Source organism: Stegodyphus dumicola, chromosome 1, assembly GCF_044657685.1.
Source record: "Stegodyphus dumicola isolate Sdum_Otavi_A_Nest chromosome 1, ASM4465768v1".
Lineage (NCBI taxonomy): Eukaryota > Metazoa > Arthropoda > Arachnida > Araneae > Eresidae > Stegodyphus > Stegodyphus dumicola.
This window is the reverse complement of record NC_140768.1, coordinates 127908552-127930505: the sequence shown is the minus strand read 5'-3', so window position 1 is coordinate 127930505 and position 21954 is coordinate 127908552. Positions and strand designations below refer to the sequence as shown.

At 30.1% G+C, this 21954-nt stretch overlaps 1 protein-coding gene across 1 annotated transcript in view; it reads left to right on the top strand.

The window, feature by feature from the left end:
• The first annotated feature begins 1669 nt into the window (after window positions 1-1669).
• The window catches only part of LOC118204807 (uncharacterized), a 130834-nt gene continuing 110549 nt past the window's right edge, over window positions 1670-21954 (top strand). Inside the window, exon 1 of the mRNA XM_085820364.1 lies at window positions 1670-2434. The gene's annotated coding sequence lies outside the window, so the exon portion shown is untranslated. The remainder of the gene's footprint in view (window positions 2435-21954) is intronic.

The following is a 21954-nucleotide window of genomic DNA, read 5'->3' as shown; positions in this document are numbered from 1 at the left end:
TTTCACTAATTCGAAGCCTTTTGCTTGTTGAAATATTTTACACCTTGGGCTAATAACCTACCATTAAAAAAAAAAAAAAAAAAAAAAAAAAAAAAAGTTTCGTTTCCTTAAATCTTGATTTAATTAAATTTTAATTACTTTTAAATTTGCAACAGTTTTAGCATTTTGAAAAATATTTATTTAGCTTTTTGCTTCTAATCTGACCAATCATTTTCCTATTTTCTAATTTCGAAAATTCTTATTTTATACTATTTAAATTTTATACAGCATTTTTTGTTTTGAGTGACGTCGGAGAGTGTTATAGCTTGACGATTTATCAAAAAAAAAATTAAAGAACTTTTTTTTTAATTTACACTTTATTTTATTGCATTCTTTATTTATATTATAAAAAATAAATTATGGTATTATTATTTTAATCAATTTAATTTGTTTTCTTTTTTTTTCAGAACGTGGCTGTGTTGAAAATTTTTTGTCTGAGCCTTGAAGCAGACCAAAGAATTTTCAACTATTTGTTTTATTATATTATTTTTATTTTGTTACTTTACTGAATTGTTTTATTCTCTTTTGCTCCAGTTTTGATGTGTGTTCTTTTGGTTAACCACGAAATTTCGGTTTAATTATTCAAGTATTGTAACTTGAAAACATGTAAAGCAAACTTCTAATTTTAATTGGAAATAGACCCTCTTATTTTTTCTTTCAATTTGTAATTTCCCCTTTCTAACCTAAAATTAACAGCTGTTTATAATACACTAATCTAAATTGCATCACTTCAAATTAAATTACATCAGAGGTATTTACATGACGCTGCAATGCAGATACCTTTCACCTAATCACTGAATAAGATTTCTATTGAGAACCGAAACTTTTAACATTCTCCCACGCCTCTTCTGAATGCATAGTCACATTTCACTTTTCGCTTGGCCCCTGTGAACGTGCTGCTTCAAAGATATAGTTCACAAGTTTATTGGTATCGATGAAAAACTTCTTTTAGAATGAGGCGCTATAACGCCCATTTTACTTGTATATATTTAATTCTTTAGCTTCGAATATATATATATATACTAGAGGAGGAGGAGGGAAATATTCAAACTCTTATTTGAAGCTAAAAAATTAAATATTTTTCGTCTTCTGTAATAGAAATTTAAGGGGAAATAAATGATTTTCAGATTCTATAATTCAAGTATAAAAAATTCTGGAAACAGTTCAGAAATTTTTTAACTAGTCGAAGGTTTTTGATTTCAGTTAATCGAAATTACATAATTGTGAATTTTAACTTCTAGAATGTGTGACTTGAAGAAGACGCAAATATTTTTTTTTTCATTTTAAACGAATAAATAACAAACAAATTATGACCTCATTACATATATTTACTTTTCAATTATTCAGTAGAATATTATTTTAAGAGCTGAGTGCTTTTCTGGATCCAAATAGAGAAATGAAGGTTTAAAAGGAATGAGATGGTACTGGTTATGTAAATTTTACTATTTTAAATGTGGCACATACCAAAAATAGAATAAAATTTGAAAATAACCCCTTAACTTAATACAGCGAACTCATGAATGCATCGTTTTTGATTGACTCTCCGAGGGTAAAAACCGGTTTATATTACTCTTCCATCTGCGTTTTTGCAAGATTCTCTCAACTAGACTAGACAAGGTGGAAAGTTTTTTATCGGGGCGGTCCGAACTCGAATTCAAACAGGTATTCGCTCGAAAATGAGATAGCGAAATGAGAGAAAGAACAAAAACAGCACCCACACATCACTTGACACGGTTTCCGATCAACAAGACTTGCCTTCTAGTTCGTATTTCACAGTATTGTCTGGTGCTAGAACAATGTGATGAAGCAGCGATCGTTCATTTGATCTCCTGGGTTCCGCCAATCGCTTTCGACTTTTTTATTGCTTTGTTTTTGTTAGTGAGTGGAAAATTTTGTCACGTGGTGCGCAACGATGTTCCATTCAGTTTGACAGTTGTCACAAACCGGCAGGTGGCAAATGGTCGTGGTTGCAAAATGGTAAACCTGCGTTTAAGGCTTCTCAAGAGTTCTATTTAGAATAATCAAAATAGACTGCCATTTCTATAAAAGAAAAATTATTTATAGTTTTCAGTTTTTTATGAAAACTGTTCTGCATTAGAAAGTTATGATTTCTATGTAAGAAAAATATTTTTAAATATTTATATTCAGATTTTGATTTGTAGAATTGGCATCAATTAAATAATAAATTTCATTAAAATGTGAAAGGAGTATTTGGAAGGCAGTTATGAGACCATGTGAAGAAACATTTGTATTCTATTACAGTGATAAAAATTTACTTTTGAAATGTTTGATTATATGACTGTAAGAGAAATATTTGTCGCCTTTTATCGTGGAGTAACGAAGTGGTTTCTAACATTTTGGAACTCGCAGAAAAGAATGGTGCTTAGAGAAAGAAGTAAGTTTCCTGACAAATTATCCAACTATTACTGATATATTTATTTAATTAATAAAAAATTACTTTTGAGTGTTTTAAATTGCCCGAATTATTAACATTATAATTGAATATTCTAATTTTTTCAATTTACAAATGAAAAATGTTATAATTTTTAATTATAAATGTTATAATACTTAATATTATTATCAATAAAAACAGAAAATTCTTTAAAGGCAAAGTTTCTTTGAATAATTTAGATTATTCAATTAAATTAATGAATATGATTTTTCCAACGTTCATAAGGAATTAAATGCTCAATAAGAGCATATTAAGATCTTTTCTTTTGTTTATTTTCGGCCATGAATAAAAGTAAAATAAATACATGAGAAATCATAAACGTTTCAAGCTAATTAACGCATAAAAGTTATAATACTTTAATTTTACGTAGCTTACAAATATATAACTTAATGCACTCTTTTTATACATATTATGCACATAAAATTTTACAGAGCATGTATTTTTGCAAAGCTTCCAACTGAGTTTAAATTTAGCTTTTTAATTTAATATTTTATTTTTAAAATTTATATTTGTAAACTTTTAATTTAATAATGTATTTGAAATGAAGTTGTTATTAGTTTTACATAACAAGAATAATTTTATCTAATACGTTTTGTGTATATGTAGTAAGTAAAACTATTCAATTAACACAAACTAACAAACATTGAAATTTTTATATAGACATGTATTAACACAATTTGATAAAATAAATAATTTTAATCTGTAACTATTTAAACTATATATATATGACAGCAGCAATAACTGATGGGAGTAATGCAACATAAAATAAATAAATATAAAAATGAAAATAAATTATTTATATATTTTTCATAATTTCTTTATTTTTTAGTCCAAAGGGGCAACTTGTCCTGAAAGACTATTCATTTCATTTTGGCATTTTGAAAACTTTAAAAGGCTGCATCACTTTTCAGATCGTTGCCACCATATGTTGTCGCCCTGTCTTATATTTTAAGAAATTAAATAATGAAGAATCTGCATAAACGTATGTATGTTTCTCGCATTGTGATAAAACAACGGTACCTACTGCCATCAAAATTTGAATAGCGTAATCTTCCATAGAATATGAGCATGTGGAAGCCCTAATTTGAATTTGTTTATTATCGATTCCAGATTTTGTAACATTTCAACGAATTTTTGATTAAAAAACTGAACGATTTCTAAGCGAGCAATGGTAACACTGTATGAGGGAAAAAATTATCTCCAGCGCGCGACACTCTGTATCGGAAATTCTAAAGATATTCTGATTTTAAATTTTTCGATATTGCTGTGGAACTGAATTTTATAGTTTGAGTACGTAGAACATGATATTTAATAAATAAAGGTAACACACAAAACGTTAAAGAAAAACCCCTTTGGACGTAATTTAAAATCTGAAGCATTTCAGAGTTTTTATTTATTTTTAGTCCAAAAATGCCGTTAGCACGAATGGGCTATTTTTTGAGTCTCGAGACGGGATTTTGCGTCGTCCACTTTAAACGGTGAATTTTTTCACATTGTTGCCGCCAAAAACTATTATCTTTAAATTAAATAATGAAGAATCTGCGCGTATGTATGGATGTTTCTCTCACTGTGAAAAACGACAGTATCTAGAGCCATTAAATTTTGAATAACGTTTGCCATCCAGGAAAACATATGCACCTGAATGTCCGAAATTTGAATTTCGAACTGTATGTTTCAAATTTTGTATAACTTTAATGAATTTTTGATTAAAAACTCAACGATTTGAAAGCAAGCAGTGACAACAATGTATGGAATAAAATATTGTTATTACCAGCGCGGAAAGCTGTCTGTCGGAAATTCTAAAGGTATGCTGTTTTAAATATTTTGTGATTTTGCCGTTGAATTGAAGTTTTATTCGCTTAAGTGCTAAGAACATGATGTGTACTAAATAAAGTTAACACACAAAACATTGATAATAAAAAGACACAAAAGAAGAGTTTTTTAAAGCCGTCTTAGCAAGAAAACTGAACATTGATATGATGAACTGAGAAAAGACTATGGGGGGGGAAATATGCCAACACTTTAACGCTGCATTAGGAAAGCTAAATATATGCTGATTTTCTGTTTTTAAAATTTTTGCAATTTTGTTATCGAATTGAATATGGCGGAAGTGCGAAGAAAATGGTGTTTCATAATAAAGCTTGGAGGAGGGACAGTAACAGCAGACTGGGAGACTGCGAGCTCAGCGAAAGCGTGAAAAATCGTAACAAATCCCTTTTGGGCAATCTTTAAAATCTGAAGTCTTTCTAATTTTGATTAGAGTTTTTATTTATTTATTTATTTAAATCTTATTTTGCATTATAATCACCACTGTTATCAGAGTGCAACTGGATTACGTTTTGAACTGCCTTTTACTTTGTATATATATATATGATATATTTTATTATAACTATTATCTGACGTTATTCTTATATTATGCTAAAACAAAATAAATATTATTATACTACTGTGTATGGGTAAATATCACTCCCGCAGATTATTTTTATTCTTTGAAGAAAATTACTTATGTCATATTCTTTCAAAAGTATTATTTCTGTAAAAATAACACCAAAGTAAGGTTAAATGTTGAGTAAAAACTGTGGCTAAGTATGAGTTTTACTCTGTGTTTTCGAATTACCACAAAAACTTCATTTTAGCAAATAAAAATTCCATTCATGCCTTCCTAATTTTAAGAAGGAAATACGATGTTTAATTACATATGTATCTGAACGAAAACAATTTAATTCCCTATGAGGTTCCAAAAATTTATTTTCCGTAATAAATTTACCGGAATTTAACATCTGTCCTTTTAAATTTACATTTTCCTTATTATTACTTTCAAAATCAAGTTCTTTTGTATTATATATTTTGACAGCTCATAAGTTTGAAAATGATAGCGTAATTTTTTGCACAAATATAATTACTTTATTGAAAATTTACTTAATGGATAATGGTTTTTGAAATGGTCACTTTCAATTTGACGAATTCTGTACATAACTCTCGACATCAGGATTAAAATTAATGAAACTTGAATTTTTCATATCTTGACCTGTTTGATCTTTTATCACCAATTTCTAGTAGGATTTCCCTGATTTTTCACGTCTGTTCTTTTAAAAACCCTCCATGAGTGTATCCTTCCAGCAGTAGCAGGCTTTTTATACCTTAACCGAAATTAGCCAATGAACTAACTACTAAAGTTCTGAATGGCTCTGTAAAGGCTAAAATTTTAGTTGCTTGCATTATCTGCCATACTTATTATCTGCCACACATTATCTGCCACACCGTTTCAGATTGAGTTTACTGTTACACGTAAACATGCATTGCAGAGGATGTTCGTACACATTTTAGACGATTTTATTTTGCTGTTAAAAAAAGGTCTTCTTCTTGGAATTTTTTTAAATTCTTACTATTAGCTCACACTCTTCCTATATCTTGTTCAAATTTTCAGTCGCTCATAAAATACTTTTCACTCTTCAAGTTCAAATACATTTTTATTAAACTTGTAATGGATGACACCTGATGTTAATACAGTGTTTTCACATATTAAATTCAATTCCTACTTATTTATTCCTGTTTATAGGAATTAAAGATATACTGTTTTTATTAAATATTTATAAGACTTGCAAATAATGACCGTTTGTTAGGAATTCTCACGTGCTGTAAAAATTAATTTTATAACAACTTATAAATAATAGTACATGACTGTGATCAATGGGATCGTAATATTTAACAAAAATAAGTGGCAACAGTAAGACAGAATTCTAAAAAGTTTTAAAGTGTTTGGAATTAAAGAATTGTAGTTTTATAGAAATGGATGAAGCGGATGTCATGTACCATTATGTAGCGAAAGTTCTCCCCATATTTCTATGTTAACGTGATGTTTAAAGCATAACCATTTAAAATGCCCCTTGCTTCACAAATGGAGAATGCGAAAAGAAAGCGAAAAGAAACTAAAAATGAAACAACGCAAGTGACAATTAATAATTCATTAATATTATAATCTTCGCAGCAGGTCAAGCATATGTCGCCTCGAGTCGTGTAAAATCATTAAATGGAATATTAATTGAAGAACTGGACTGCTCGAAACTCACTGGAAAGGTTCCTTACAATAATGAAACATTACAAGAGATGGATAGAATGAGAAATTATAGACCACCATCAGCTTCATAAATTAGAAACGAAAAAATGTTAATAAAAAGTAACTAAAATAAAATTTTTCTTTGTTGACCTAAGTAAGAACTGACTTTAAAAAAATTTATATAGTACTTGTTTAACTGCAACTACATTTTTGAAAGTATAAATTACCGTCTACTACTTCACAGTTTTGTTTTCATGCAAACAGTCGCTTTTAAAGACTCGATGAATGAAAGGCTATGTTTTTGTTCTCTTATTCGTATCTAGTTATTAAAAAACGCTGTGAAAACCATGGGATTTCGAGATTTAAAGCTACGATAGGAAATGTTGTCAACAACAAAGAAAACAAAATTGATTTCAAGGGGAAAAATTGTTCCGAAAAAGGTATCCAGGGGAAAAACGGAATGTTTCTTATGTTGCAAAAGTAAGAGCTTTAATGCTAAATGAAAATTTGCGAAGTGAAAGGACAATTGTAAAATTGCTAAAATGCTCAGTGCCAGCTTAAAAAAAGGTGATTAATGCCGATTTGAATCTTAAAAAGGTAGAAGAACATAACGCGCATCCTCTTCCTCCGCGACATATCGCCGAACGCAGAACGGGCTGCAGAATTCTTTATGAGAAACATTTATCCCGACAAAAATGGAAAAATGTTGTCACAGTTGACGAATCTTGGGTGTACTTAAATGACTTCAATAAAACGAGATCTATTTATTATTATCAAAGAGGAGAAAAATCTTAAAGCGTGGTTCAAAGAATGTAAAGAAAGTTTTTCTAAGAGATTTAAGATTGTTTTCATATAACGGCAAATTAAAAAAAAAAAAAAAAAAAAAAAAGAGAGAGAGTGCAGAAAAGTGTTCAGATGAACTGCCTATATTTCCGAGAAACATATTTTATACCCAATCAAATATGAATTACATTCTTTATACCCACACTAGTACTGCAATCAGTAGAACTGCATTAAGATAAAGCAAGTGGCCGTAAGTCAAAATCTACTGTTCATTTCCTGGAAATTCGCTCATGTACTTACTAAATCTCCTGATCTATTTATTACCAATGTAGTTTTGTGCTTTTGGATTCTTAAAAAACTGGTTGATTAAACGTCGACCTATAACCTCGATAGACTTTCGAAAGCTACTCGAGAACAATGGGATAAAATACTTCTTCTAAAACTATACAAGGCTATATTGTCATAGAAATTACGGTGTATAAGGACAGTGAAGAATAATGGTTATCAAACAGAACATTTAAAATATAAATCTTTTAGGTAAAATATTTCTGTAATTACAATAAAAGTCGTCTAAACAATGTGCGAACCTTAGTATTGGACGGATAGTATCAACTGAATATGTATATTGTAAATAATGGCAGTTATTTTGAACAATTTCTACAAAGCCGAACTTGCGGGACATCCTGTTTTATAACTACATTCAATTCTACTTTTATGCAATAGACAGGTTTTTGGAAAAATATGGAAAAGTACATCATATGAAAAAACTCTGGTATGGACACCACGTCTTCCCTACACGCCTATTAAATTGCACTTATTTCATTTGAAAGGGAGATATGATCCTCCAATTCTACAGTAACACGATTGCTGAAATATTAATTTTTACTAGTATCGAATATTTATACGATCAGCAGTCTTGCCTGAAATATTAGGATGTCTACACTGTAAAAAAAAAAAAAAAAAAAAAAAAAAAAAAAATCTGTAACGTTACTAAGAAAACTCAGGGAAACTGGGATGCCATGGGTTATTTGAGTAACAGCAACAGGTGTATTCTTTGTAACTTTACAAGAATTTTGCCTGTAATGTTACAAATCTTTTCTTGTAATATCACAGCATGTACGAGAATACCTTGTAATATCACAGCATATACGTAGTTATGTAGTAGAACATATTTTTCTCATGTAAAATCCCAAACGATATATCTATAATGGTTGCAGATTATTTGCGTATAATATTATAGAAAATAATTATGTAAAAAGAACATGTTTTTCTCATGTAAAATCCCAAACGATATATCTGTAATGGTTACAGATTATTTGCGTGTAATATTACAGCAAATAATTATGTAAAAAGAACATGTTTTTCTCATGTAAAATCTCAACAGATATATCTGTAACCGTTACAGATTATTTGCTTGTACTTCCTTTTTAGTATAGCAAGTTATTATGTGAGTAGAAGATACTTTTCTTACGTAAAATTCCAATTGCTGTATCCGTAAAGGTTTCAGATTATTTCCTTCTAATATCCCATTAAGTAATTATGCATTTAGAATATATTTTTCATAGGTAAATACTAAAGTATATGTCTATAAAAGTAATACATGTTTTGTCTAAAATGATGCTTATTATAATAAAATATATTGAAATCAATATGTTTTGAGTAAAAGAATGATATATGTATGTATATATATATATATATATACATACAGATATTGCAAGTGAATCATAATAGTTTGGCTTTTTAAATTAGCCAATATGACCTCAGAATAGCATTAATTTAAAAGATGTGCTTTCAACAGCATTCAATGTTCTTTTTCAAAAGGAAACATTATTCTGTTTCAGAGTATTTTTGTTTTATGAAGAGAAACTTATATCTGATATTATTGAGAGGCTTTTCATATTATCATTTAATTAATTTAAAAGTTCAAATCGATATGCTACTCCTTACATTAAATCATTATGTTATAACATACTTAAAATAATACCTTTACATAAAATAATGGAAAGGCATCTGGAATTAATATTTGCCATATAAAATAGCTGAAAATAAAAACAGTATGTTTTATTTGCATGTTTTAGTTTAAATTAATAAGATATGTTCTACAACTTCCTTTTTAGTAATTTTAGCTAAAATAGAAACATGTTGCTTTAGATTTAACTTATATGAGTAAACGTGTTGCATGTTGATATGATCATATTATTACAGTAAAAGACACTTTGTGAAATATTTCTTTGAAGAACTCAGAACAGCTGTTCTTCATGTTTAAAAAATATTATATTCTCTCCTTCTAAAAAATGACATTTTCAGTAAATTAAAGAATTCAACATAGCAATGAACTCCTTTTGTTACTACAAGGAATTCAAAATTTTGTTTATACACTTGAATTACAACGTCCAACTAATCTTTTTATTCTTATCTGCACTAAGTGTTTGTCAACAGTCTGCTATTGTTTGAAATAATAGATGGTAAATGTTTAACTTTTTTACCTTACCTTCAAATAATTTCCTTTGAATTAATAGATAGAAGTCTTTCATTAAAAACCTAATGTCATACTTTTTGAATAAGCATAAAACTTCACCAACTAACCTTAATTTGTAAAGCCTTGCTTCCATCAAAATTCCTAATACTTAATACAATTATGCCTTTAACAGATTTGTTTAAAAAATTAATACTTCAGTTTGGCTTAAAATTTAATGTATTTTAATTTTACCTGTAATTTTTTACAAACATGATATGTAATAAATCTAAGCTTAATATTGACCATTTAGTATAAAGTAACAAAGTATTCCAATTTTTTATAAATTTAGAGATTTACATACAAAATTGTGAACTATACATGTGACAACAGAAAACAAACTTTATGCCCTATATATATATTACAGCATGTTAATTAAGAAAGTTTATTGAATTTATAATTTTATTGTGAAACACTATGAAGCAAACAATATGCTAATTAAAATACAGAAGTAAAAATAATTTATTACTTAATTCATAAACTTTATATAAAAACCCGAAAAAAGAATTAATTAAAAATTAACACAATATAACATTTCATAAAAATTCGTTTCGACTGCTTGTTAAAAATGAATGGTTTTTCCTCTTTGCACATGTAAACCATGTCTCCTAAATAAAGAAAAAACATTTCTTTTAAAATCATAATCATGCTTTTAAAAAGAGCTTATAAAATAATCTTAATAGATGTTTTAAACATGTACTTATAATCATATTTCTTTATAATATCTTAAGAAATTAAGAACAGCTTAAATTCTTTAAAATATTGGATTACAATGATCCGTCTCATTACGACAAGCTACCTCAGTCAATCACTTTTTAAATTTAACCAGCATTCCTCATAAAATAACTAATTAGTAAACATAACTTCTCTAAGATGCCCACTATTATTGAAGATCAAAATCTTCAGGAATCACGTATAAAAAGCTTAGTTCATTGTACAAAAACAGCGAATGTGCAAATCTTTCAGAAATGAAGCCATCATAGGTAATAAATATAATATACAGTATACTTATATTCAGAATACATAACTTGAATAAATTTTTCGAACTGTTCTAGCATTCGAAAAATATTATATTTATTACCTTAAATTTCTAAAACAATATTACATATTGGTTCAAATGAATCACTGGGACTCAGACAACATTTCCCCCCTAGCTTTCTTTTAGCACAGGATTCTGAAACTGCTTTAATGATTTAGGTAATGTTTGCCTTCCTTAAGGCGCTCATAAAACGAGTTACCTGAAATTTTTCGTCCGCGTAGGGGTCGTTTTCATCTAACTGATTTGCTAGCGGATTTTGGGTGCATGGCCTATCATTGATGAAACACTAATAGTGAACAGCTTCAAGAAAATGGGGATATCTAATGCTCTTGATGCCATATTCCCACTTATTTTTCCTAATTTTATCTTCCGATAATTGAGAGGGAAAAATTAGGCGAATAATTTATTTTCCAAAAGACACAGTCACAGTAAGAATATAACAAATGAAAAGTAATCATGGATAAACTACAACTATCAAAATATTTCTTTAAAAGAAGCCTATATTTAAAAAATAATACACATTATTGCAACATCTAATAAGTTATCTCATTTCTACTTCTATAATTTGAATTTCTCTCATTCTCATTGTTATTCTTGCTTCTCCTTAGGCCTCAGATCATACATAAATAATTAGAGAAGGTGAATATGCAGCTGATACGGCAAAAATGCACAGTGAATGGCAGTTGGTATTTGCTTTCACTATCATAGATCATTTTTTTGTATTAGGCTGACATAATATTCAACAATTAGAAGAGAAAGGTTCAACGAGGCCTTTAGTGTGCAAAAATTTGCCTTTGTTAGTATGACGAAAACAATCATCATGTCGATAAATCCATTTTAAAATCTTGGGATGTTCCTTTTCTGAATGCATTAAAAAGGGGAAAATTATGCAAATATTTTTTAAATTTTCAGAATCTGGTTATAAAGCTGGGTGGGGTGGAATATGCAACGCAATACGGTAATTACGAAGATCATTGCTCGTGGTAGTACAAACGGAACGGTTATAACTTGCATACTGTATAAGACGACACAAATTGCAGTTATGGATGCATTAAATGCTTTGAAGTCTAGGGAGTAGCAGTGGACAATAATAAGAGTGAAATTCAAGGTATAGGGAAGTAGGAATGAAAATTATTATTATCAGATACTGAAATTTTAATATTACTATTCTTATTGCAATGTAGGTTTATGTTAAATAATAATATTATGATAGTTGCCAGTAATTCATTCATAAATATTTTTGATTGGTTATGATCTTACTGTAATTGTAATCATATCCTTCAAATTTAAATTGATTGTGCTTAATTTCCCCCTAGATTTTCATACTATAATATTAGTAAAGAGGAAGAAAAAAGTGTGCAAGTAAACATAACTCCTCTTTCTCCCTCTATATATAGGCATGTAGCTTCATTTGCAACAACTAAACAAAACAAATGTGACTTTTTCTTCTTTAAAAAAAATGTGTTAATAAATAGGATGAGAATTAAGTTCATTTTTAAATACTTATGACGCATGAAATATACATAATCAAAATTAATTAGAAAATTAAGTTCAAATAAATTTTAAGCTAAATTACGTGTTTAAGTTGCAGTAATTCAGTTGTAATAATTAATATTAACAGAATCAAACATCATATTCCCATTCTGCAAAGTATAAAAATTCTTCGTACTTTTCCGTTTTGCCGGCGCAAGCGATAAATTCGCCAATAATGGTACAACCGATGCCAAATGGAATATTCTCGCTGGTAACCTTTTACGCCTCATTTTCAAAACAAGTCGCAGCTTTTTCTTATCAGATTGATTGTTTCTTTCAATACTGACATATAATTACATAGAATTTTTATCAGATAGTTCAGTTTTATGTCTAAGGCCATTTTTGGTAATTAAGTCAATTAGGATGCAATCACAGCGCTTACCCGAAGCCGAAAATATAGAAAAGGTAAAGTCAAGGGTTAAATTCATCAATTCTAATGAAAATGCATTAGCGAAGTAAAGCACTGCAGTTTTACATAATTTCTGAGTAAGCTATTCGTACGAATTGAAATATTTCTTGCATTTAAACTTGAAATTAATGTAGATAATTACTGAGAGCATTAGACTTTTGTAGAGTAGTTTACGTGAGACGAGATCGCTTGGGGTCACGTGATATGAACCGGCGAATCAGGATGTTGAACCATGAAAGCATAGTAAATTCTTAATGTCTTTTTACAAATTTATTGTCTTTATTTATTGGATTTTTATAAAATTTGAAGCGATATTAAAATTTTTATGCCTTCAAAAAAAAAAAAAAAAAAAAAAAAAAAAAAAAAAATTCTTAGAACTAAAATTTTTTAAATATTTTTTATGTGTATACTGTATGTTGTCGCCAATAAAGTCTGCTTGGCGAGATTTGTGCCGGCGAAACGGAAAAGTACCAAATTCTTCTGCAAAACTGCAAAAATTACTAACACTTTGGCTTATTTGATAACTTTCAAATTCACTCCTTTGTTTGCATTTAGAATTTATAACTTTAATTTTCCACAGAAATTTGTTTTTGATTTTAAAAAATTTCACTAGCATAATTTCATTCACTTCTGCATCTATTAATAGATGCAGAAGGTTTTTGTACCTTACATAATTTTAAACCTTATGTAACCTTACGTAATTAATATCAAAATCAAAACATAGATCAGAAACTGCATAAAATTTAATTAATAATTACTACTAGTGTCACACGAAATGCTATGAAATTAATCAATAAAATAAGAATGAGATAAAATATATAGAATTAATATTCCACATGTGTAAAGTTTGGAAGCTTTACATTAAATACTTTTTTAAAAATTAAGTATTTTTAAAAATGTCCCCTTAGAGTATGGGACCTTTCGTAATTAGAACTTGCAAATCCACTTGGCTAGTCTTTCATAACATTGCTTTTCTTTTATTAACAAGAAATATTGCATTCAGTTATTGAATTTAAGATTTCCAAGATTAATGCTACTGAAAAGCATGATTACTTACTTAAATTTGAAATTAATTTGGGTACAATTCCGTTTTGAGGACCGTAAAAAAATTGATGCGAAAATGTATGCGCAAAAGCGCCAAATCTAGCGTACGCGCTGATTTCAGATTGCGTAAGTTTATACAGTTCTATATTTCTTATATATATTAAGTCTTTATTATATATTAAGACGCCATTGAAATACTAGTTTAATTTTTAAATCCTTTATATATATATATATATATATATCCTATGGATTTAACAACTTGAGAATTGCCCATGACAAAAAGTCTGCAATAGAATTTTGGGTAAAGTGGTAGAATCACCCACTGCTTGAAGCGTTTTTAAGAATTGCGCATACTCGTTATCCATGTACACATCGACCTATTTTCACTTAAAAAAAAAATCCCAGAATTGCACAAAAATGGCACTTTGCACACTCTTGACTTTATCTATGTACACATCGACCTATTTTCACTTAAAAAGTAAAGGAAAATTGACAAAATCCAATTGTTTTTACCCCTGTAAAAAGCGGCAAACAAATAAGTGGGCGATTCTGCACTTTAACTGAGAATTTTTTCAAAGAAAAGGCATCATTCATTATAGAAAATTATGTTTGAACAACCAACGAGTTGAAATTATGCTTTAGCGATAACTCGGTAGCGAAATAACAACGCAGGCATCCATTCAATTATGTTTAGCAATTTTTATATAAGTTATAATAATGATATGAAATAGTTATTTACTCTTATGCTTTCATTCAGTCATGTTTAGCCTTTTTTATATAAACTATAATAATAAAAAAGTATGATATGAAATTAACCTTTCATCTAAATTAAAACATCAATCTTAAATAGTTATTTACTACTATACTTCCTTTCTTGCGTTAGGGTTGCAGCAATTATTTTTGGCAGCACTGGCATCAACAATAGTTTGGCGATTTTTTACGGACCTCAAAACCGAATAGTATCTTAATTTGGTTAACTTAAAATAATATTAAAAAATAAATCTTCATATATATATGTCTAAAAATAAGATCGTCATAATTTTCTTTTATTTGAAAGATATCTGAATTCTGCATTAGTTTGGAAGAGTAAATCATTGGCAATTAAATGCCAAGCTATAAGTGAACTAATGTAGTTTACAAATGTACTGAAGTTTATTTCCTGCATTAACGTTCAAAGAAAGTAAAATATTTTGCATATTTGCATCATTTGGATTCATATAATATGGCAAAGCATGCAAAGGCTATCAGCCTAAAGGGAAGTATATATTCATGGACGGCTTTGTAAGGAAAAGTAGCTTCTATTGTATTCATGTGTATATACAAGTTATCGTATATACATTGTTAATGCTAAAATCAATGCTTCATTAAAATTTTATTATTATTCTATTTTTAATACTGACATACAGAACTGTTTTAAATTCCAACAAACAATCATTATTTATTTTTAAGAAAACTTATTTTATGATTTATATATTATGCTACATGAATAAGAGAAACATTTGTCAAGAAATTTATTAAATTTGTATTAGTAGATTTACAGTGTCTCACAAAAGTGATGGGACACTTGTGCTTTACAAAAGGAAACTGTAGTAAAATAAATTTAAAAAAAACATGTAACAATTTTTTGTGAGTGTGTTTCATACTTAAATTTAGTAACAATTATTACATAATATACATTTTCTCAAAACATTAAAATATTAATTTAATAAAAATACAATTGTTTAGAATGGAACAAAAAATGGCTCACATAAGTGATGGGACACTTACTTTTCCATCAAATATTTATCCAAAAAAATTACTTTTTAAAAGGTTTTAATATTTTGTTGGATTTCCTTTTACTTTTAAAACATGATTTAATCTTCTTGGGATGGATTCCACTAATTTTTTTGTGATTTCTGGAGTGATTTTACTCCATTCTTCTTGAAGCACCGATTTTAATTGTTGTTTTGAAGAAATGGTGTGTTTGCGAATTCTTGATTCCAATTCTTGCCAAATATTCTCTATGGGATTTAAGTCTGGAGATTGTGGTGGTGTTTTTATTATTTCAGGATAGTTATACAGCAGCCAGAGTCTAACGTTCAAAGCAGTGTGTTTGGGGTCATTGTCCTGGTAGAATTAAAAATCGTTATGAAGGTTCAATTTTCATGCTGAAGATTTTAAATTTTGATTTAAAATGTCAGTATACTTGTACTGATCCATTATACTGTCAATAAAAACAAAATTACCAACTCCAGCGGATGACATACACTCCCATACCATAACTCCTCCTCCACCATGTTTTACTGTTGGCACCGTTTGCGAAATTCTTCCCTGGGTTTTCTCCACACCAAGATTCTACCGTCAGAACCAAATATATTAAATTTACTCTCATCAGCAAATATAACTTCATTTCAGTAATCAGAATTCTTATTTATGTTGGATTTTGCGAAAGCCAGTCTGAGTTTTCTATTCTTTTCACTTACGAAGAATTTTTTCCTGGCTGCTCTACCGTGATATCCAGCAGATCAAATTACTCTTCTAATAGTCTCAGGATTAACAATCTCTCCATATAAATCTTTAGGAGCACTCATTCTTAGATTTTGTTTTAATATTTCGAACGATAATTCGCTTTCTTCCATTGGATAGCTTTGATGGTCGGCCAGGTCTTCTTTTATCCTGAATCATATGATTATTTTTATATCGTTTAATGATATTGAAAACTGTTAAATGACTCAAGTTAACTGTTTCAGCAGTTTCTCTAATAGATTTTCCATGTTCAATATGCAAATTAATAACTAATTTTCGAATTTCAGGCAAAGTTTCTTTTCGTTTAGCATTCATGGCTGCACAGAGCTAAAAAACACAAAAAATCCACAACAAACTGGAGAGAAATACTGCAGACGATTTTATAAATTATTGTCAATTGCTTTTGAGTAAAAATAAAAACCCCAAAAAATATTTTTATTGTAGTATGTAGTAGTATCTAATGGTGTCCCATCACTTATGTGAGGCATTTTTTGCTTCTTTCAAAACAATTGTATTTTTATTAAATTAATATTTTAATATTTTGAGAAAATATATGTTATGTAATAATTGTTACTAAATTTAAGTATGAAACACACCCACAAAAAATGTTTACATGTTTTTTAATTTATTTTATTGCAGTTTCCTTTTGTAAAGCACAAGTGTCCCATCACTTTTGTGAGACACTGTATGCTATCCTAGTAACAAGACTATCATACTTCAAAACTGTATTAAAATTGAGCAAAATAAAATAAACATAAATATAAATTCTACATTAAAATGTTTAAAAACTTATAAGTATGTATACAATATAATAAATTTTGTCATTTATAAAATATTAATGAAATGATATTTTTGGAAATAATGTACAAAATTTTAGTTTTCGTTTATAACTAGTTTAACGAATTTTTAAAGCAATATTTTAGGTCATTTCCATCTTTCCCCTGTTGATATTGGTATATTAAAATATATGAAATAAGTCATCTAGTTAGCAAAATAAAACACTACGAAAAGTATGATGCGACATATTTTTAATCAATATAATTACTTCATTTTGGAATTATAACCTTATCGTAAGAAATTAATACCATGGAAAAAATATTATTACAGTAAAGAATAAACGAGATTCTCTCAAGACCGCATTGTTAAGTTTTTGTAATTTTAATTCACAACACATCTCGTACATAAACATATAAGACTGAATTATAAACAAAGTATAATTAATCAGGTAATCTTAGAAAAAGAATAAACTAAACGTAGTAAAGCAAAAAATATATACATTACATTCAGAATTCTAAATGTTTACATAAACTTTTCTCGCAAGACCTGTTGGGAAAAAGATGTCAAACGTTCTGTGGTCCGACGATTGCAAACGAACGCTAACATGATTAATTTTGTTTTCAACAACCACATTATTGTTCCAATTAAATACCACAATAGTGATTAAATTTTGGAATAATTAGTTATAAATAATACGGTCAATTAAGGTGTAATTTATCGGATGCACAATGACAAAATAATAGTATTAGATCTGCATTTGGAATAAATATTTTGTACTCTTTCAACTCATTAGAGATTACGAACACTGATATTACTTAATAGCAAAGCTTAAACGTTAAAATACTTACTCAATACATATAACAGTGCAATGTGCATAAGAATAATCTGCATAAAATGAACAAAAAATATTTCAAACAGTAATTGTAACTTACTTACCTCCGGCATATTGCAACTAGCTTTCAAAGACCTTTCTCCTGATTGGCTGATCTCCAGTCAGTCACGTGATTCTTCCGCGCGACTTCTGAAACATTATCTGTAATGCTAGACGCAATATATCTGTACTCGCCACAGATCGCTTTCCAACTGTTCACATTACAGGAAATTCTTGTGTAACTTTTTCATTTCTGTAACTTTACAAACATTTGCCTGTAAAGAACGACCTTTTTTTTTTACAGTGTAAAAATTCCTTTATGTACACTCATGTCCATAAATTAAGGATAATTCGGAGTCATGCGGAAATCGAACTCTAAAATAAATATATCACCTGTAAAATCACTACACACATCTTCAAGAATCATATGGAAATTTCAGGAAGTAACCAGATGTCACCGATGGTACGTTACAATGACGAGAGTGTAAGAGAGTGATATATAAGGAATACAGGCAAAGAAGTAAAATTGTTCACATGCGCTTTATAAGCATTTCAGTGCAATAACCGAATAGTTATGACACAAAGGACGCATTTGGATGATTTTTAACGTGGTAGAATTATCGGTCGTCTGGAATGTGGGCGTACCCAACTGGAAGTATCAGACGAACTTGGAATTGCCCAGAGTGTCATCTCCAGGCTTTGGCAACGATTCCAAGATGATGGTAATGTGAGTACACGTTACAGCACAGGTCGCCCCAGAGTTACAACGCCGAATGAGGACCGGTATTTGGCAGTTACTGCCAAAAAAAACAGGCGGAGCACAGCCTCAGACCTGTCTCGTCAGCTCTCTTCAGCCACTGGTATGACAATTTCAAGATAGACCGTGTACAGACGCTTAGGGCAGATTGGGCTATATGCTCGTAGACCTGTCAGATGCGTTCCACGTACTGCAACTCACTGTCGCCTGCGGTTAGCCTGGAGTAGGGAACATGCATTGTAGACACGGCAACAATGGGCTTGTGTGATGTTTTCCGACGAGTCCAGGTTTAGCTTGCAGTCTGATTCTCGCCGGACTTTTATATGGAGAGCTCATGGTACCCGTTACCACCAAGAAAACATCATCGAACGACACCGTTACGGTGGTGCAGGAGTGCTCGTTTGGGGTGGAATTTTTCTGGGTTCCAGAACTGACCTGCATGTTCAAATTGGAACCATTACAAGCCAAATCTATCGGGACGTCATTCTGGAACAACATGTACGTTTGTTTCGGGGCGCCATGGGGGCACAATTTGCGTTTATGGATGACAACGCCCGTCCTCACCGTGCAAACATCGTAAGCGAATGCCTTCAATCGGAGGATATCACCCGTATAGACTGGCCAGCATTTTCACCGGACTTGAATCGAGTAGAGTACGTGTGGGAAATGCTTGGACGACGAGTTGCAGCCCGTCAACCTCCTCCTACATGTCTACCGGAACTTCGGAGAGCATTGCGTTTTGAGTGGTGTAATATCCGCCAAGATCAGATCCATAATTTGATACTCAGCATGCCTAGGCGTTGTACGGGCTTATTGCATCGTCTGGTAGACATACAATGTATTAACAATCATACCAACCATGTAATATTGATTTTTTGTAAATAGGTTTTTTTTGTAATTTGCTCCAGGGAGACAAAATCGCTAATTTTTTAAATAATATTAAACATATAGCATCTTTTTTTGCTCTTTACCTTTTGTTTAATAAATAAGCTTTACAAATAAGTTAAATTTGTTTTGCTTCTAACTCTTCCTTTGCCTGATTTTGCATTATCCTTAATTTATGGACATGAGTGTAAATAAATGGAAATCTTTTTATCTTTCTAATATTATGTTTTTTGAACATAATATTAGATAGATAAGGAATGGACATAGTTTTTTGAATTCTTATGTTGTAACCATCAATAAAATGAAAACAGAAACAAAATTCTGGAAAGTTGCTAAATTTCTAATTTACATTTGTAACATGTTTTTACTGTGTTTAAGGATTTCTTCGAGTAATGTGCCCTTTTGTCGCAGCCGATTGCAACCAAAAGGTGAGGTGTACAATTGTATATCGAAACAATCCCAAATATAGCATTTCAAATATTTTACGGCTAATCTTTTTTGAGTTATGCGATAAACGCGCATATAGGTGTTATGACGGAACTAATCAAAATGGATATTTCCATCGAAATCTGGAAAACGAAATTTTTCGCGAATGCAATATTTCTTTTACTTCGTACAAAGAAGTAAATATTGAGGGTGTATGGACCGTTTTAAGAAAATTTTTCAGGTCAATTATTAATCCCAATCCGTTATATATTGTAATGGGTATTATATGTAATGTTTATGTACTTGTACAATATCCGCTATACCTACCAGCACCCGCATATCTTTTGATTGTAGCATTGTTACCAATCGTATGATGGTTAAATACAAAATTTGGATTATAAATTCTGAAAAATTCAAGAAATGCCAAGTGGACTTTTGCATAAGTTTATTTTAATAAAAAATGGAAGTGCAGAACTAGATGTTATAGCACTCCTATATACAAAATTTCAATATTCTACGGCGAATCGTTTTTTAGTTAAGCTAGATATGTCTTCCGTACAGACGGTGATGCCGAACCTACTCAAAAGGGATTCTCGGATAGTCAAAATGGATATTTTCGTTGATAATCTGAGTTACGCGATGTACGTAGAGATATCATAACGGAACTGGTCAAAATGGGTTCAGGAATGGTCAAAATCGATATTTCTTTTGAAATCTGATAACCAAAATTTTTACAGTAGATCCTTTACTTCGTACCAGGGAAGTAAAGAGGACAGTTATTAAGCATTCTTCCCAAAATTATGAATCTACAATATTGCTGTTTAGAGAAGACGCTTGTTGTTGATTTTTGTGGCTTAGATTACAGCAAAACACACTAAGGTTACCTGATTGAGTGCGGGGATGCCTTTGTGGAAGGCTTTCTAAAGAAAATTATCTCAATCCACATTGCAAACGTAAAAAATCACAAAAGTGTTCATGTAGCGCCCCTTTTGCTGGAATTTGAGCCTAGGTGAAATTATTGCCCAGTGAACCTATCCATTTGTCCGTTGGTGGACTGCATTGCGAAAAAAATGTGGGCTGGGATTTATGCACCAGAATTCTGATATTTTCTATGAAATATTTATGACCTCGAACTGTTAAAAATTAACATAAGAAATGTTTGCAACTGAAATCAATAGAAATGCAAACTCACGACTTGGAACGGGCATAGTTTGTGAATTTTAGAATAATAAAAGAAACAAGAAATTTGGAGAAACAGATAAGTTCCAGGCGTAAAAACCTATATAAAAGTTTTTTTGAAAACATTCCCCAGACGGCAAAGTGGTTAGTGATTCTGAATGCTGTGCCGAAGTGCTCGGGTTCGAATTACGGAGAAAGAATGGTATAAATTACTTATTCTTTCATAGGAATCAACGGTGGCCCACCTATTAATTGCCTCTAAAATAAAGTGACCACTGCTTCCAGCCAACGTCTAATGGCGTATAGCTAGCGTAGTGGCCAATGTCTGTTGAGAACTTGTACCCTCCATGAGAAAAAAAAATTTCTTTGAAAAAAAAAAATCTTGATATAAGCTCAGTTCGGCTTTTAATTATTTGAATATATTCTTACTTTATTAACTACTAGCGAAAGTACCCAATGCCAGTTAAATTAGATTGAGAGTAATGCATCTAACAACAGAAGGAACAGTACCGCTGTAATCCTTTTCTAATAACGGTGCAAAAAACACGATTCATAGTCATATAATTTTCAGTCTGCTGCGATATGGAATCATATCAAAACTTTCGATAGAAAAATAAGCTAATTCTCTCTCATTATATCAGCAACAATGGCAAGCAGTTTTTAATTATTTTACGTCTTTCTAT